Raw genomic sequence first — 2,323 nt, 5'->3', positions numbered from 1 at the left:
TCAGCAATTTAAAACGGGACAAATATCAGCTTCCACTCTGTAAAAGGAACAAATTAGCGACTAACCGCTTCTCACAGGCTTCTCGGGGACTGACAGAAACGAGCGGTTTCTGATCTTTTCTCCTGAAAGAGGCGGATAATGCTGCAGGGAGCAATGAACTGCCCTTCACTTTCTGGCTGCTAATACACCCCTGACTTTAAACAGTTCAAACAGCGACTGATGCTTCTGCCGGAAAATGAGCAGATTCACCAGAATGATCCCGGTCCATCATGGCCAAAGAGATCCAGCTGGCCCGCCGCATCCGCGGGGAACGCACCTAAAACCCAGCTTCAGTAACAAGTGTAACAAGCTCTTTTGAGAGCCACCAAGTCAGCAAATGAAAGAGCTGACATCTCTGTTCATCATCAAACCCATTAGATTGGAGGGGCGGCCACATGGTTTCTGTTTTGTCACATCACTTTCCCGAAAGGCCTGCAGGACTGAGAGCTGATCTGGAATTTAGAAAGCAGCATTACCGGAGACTCATTGCTGCTCAGCACAATCTCAACCCCGCTCCTGGGATCCGTTAGCTGGCATTTGGGGAAAAGAAATGGATCCCAGTTTTATTTGGAAGGCATTAATGGAGCCGGGTCCGTTCACATGAGGGTTATTTACAAACATTACCCAATGAGTTCACTAATATTTGAATCCATTGGAGATCAGTACACAGGATATGTCAGGCAGCTCGGTCACTCTGACTGAAACCGCCAGTTCCCCGGGGCTGCAGACCCTGACACTGCGGGGAGAGAATCCCCGACTCTATCCCGCCGCCGGGGGAAACAGACAGCTCTGTGTCCGCAGAATAGGGAGGGCCGGGGGGAAGGCACATCTGAAAGCGCTGCAATGGACTCAGCTCCTGTGTGTGCACAACTCTCACTGATTCCGTCCTCTGGGAACAGTGCGGTCTAAACAGATCAGGTTAGGAGAGAAACACACAGCCCGAGAATGGCCTCTTTCTTCCTGCATTTACTCTGTTCTGGGAGCAGATTCCCATTGAGAAGCGGCGCTCAGATCACCGGAGAGAAAAAAAAAACACAATTCAAACTGTCCAAATGAAAAACATAGAATTAACCCGAACACTTCCATTATTAAATTAATTCATCAGCTCCGAACTAGTTCCCGTTAATATACCGGGATGGTCTCGGGATTTATAAAATCGAAGGCAGCGGGATTTATTAAATTGTTGATTCTGACACCCTGTAGTTCACTTCTTCACTTAACTAGAGGGGGAGATGTGTGAGCAGAGAAACAGAGCGAAATCCAGAGAGGGAACTGAAAACACACCTGGACAGATGTGAAACAGGTCAATCCACTGTGACAATAACTCCATCACTGACTCCCTCCTGACAGTAACCAGTCCTTTCACAGAGACTGTGGGTGGCTCTGAAAAGAGCCTTTGGTTTATTTGATGACATTTTGGCCGCTTTACTTTTTCTGGGAGCTCTGAGCGCTGGTTTTCTTGGGCAGCAGCACGGCCTGGATATTAGGCAGCACCCCGCCCTGAGCGATAGTCACTCCTCCCAGCAGCTTGTTGAGCTCCTCGTCGTTGCGGACGGCCAGCTGCAGGTGTCTGAGGATGTTGCGGGTCTTCTTGTTGTCCCGGGCCGCGTTCCCGGCCAGCTCGAGGATTTCAGCGGTCAGATACTCGAGCACAGAAGCCAGATAGACCGGGGCTCCGGCACCCACACGCTCAGCATAGTTCCCCTTTCTCAGGAGCCTGTGAACACGGCCCACCGGGAACTGCAGTCCAGCCCGGGAGGAGCGAGACTTGGCCTTGGCTCGAGCTTTCCCGCTGGTCTTTCCTCTTCCAGACATTTCCACAATCTCACAAATACTTTCACAAAGAATGAATAATTTCCTTAGCATTGACAGCACGTCGCATGTAGTCAGGATGGCCGAGCGGTCTAAGGCGCTGCGTTCAGATCGCCTTCTCCATTGGAGGCGTGGGTTCGAATCCCACTTCTGACACCTTATGTTTTGACTGCACTGGAGGCGTTTGGGAGCAGCGGTGAAGAGCAAAGAGAAAGCAGGAAAGAACATGGACAAACAAAGCAACAATGGACCCAAAGATGTTGCAACAAAGCATTAGAGTAAGAGGCAACTTGGCAAACAGCAGGGCACATAAAAGATCAAAAATGTAACCTTTGTATCGGGGTGGAAGATGTTGCCAATATCCTTAATGAATACTTTACTGTTTTCCCGAATGAGAGGGCGATGCAAATATTGTTATGAAGGAGGAGGAGTGTGAAGTATTGGACGTGATAACTGAACGAGAGAGGAAGTC

At 49.6% G+C, this 2,323-nt stretch overlaps 1 non-coding gene across 1 annotated transcript; it reads left to right on the top strand.

Annotated features, from left to right (window-relative positions):
• The first annotated feature begins 1,924 nt into the window (after positions 1-1,924).
• On the top strand, positions 1,925-2,007 carry trnal-cag (transfer RNA leucine (anticodon CAG)). The gene has a single exon. It is a non-coding gene; the product is annotated as a tRNA-Leu (tRNA).
• The last annotated feature ends 316 nt before the right edge of the window (positions 2,008-2,323 follow it).

The sequence above is a fragment of the Heterodontus francisci genome, unplaced genomic scaffold (assembly GCF_036365525.1).
Source record: "Heterodontus francisci isolate sHetFra1 unplaced genomic scaffold, sHetFra1.hap1 HAP1_SCAFFOLD_51_2, whole genome shotgun sequence".
Taxonomy (NCBI): Eukaryota; Metazoa; Chordata; class Chondrichthyes; order Heterodontiformes; family Heterodontidae; genus Heterodontus; species Heterodontus francisci.
Note: the sequence above shows the minus strand (reverse complement) of the source record. Positions and strands in the feature narration are given on the sequence as shown.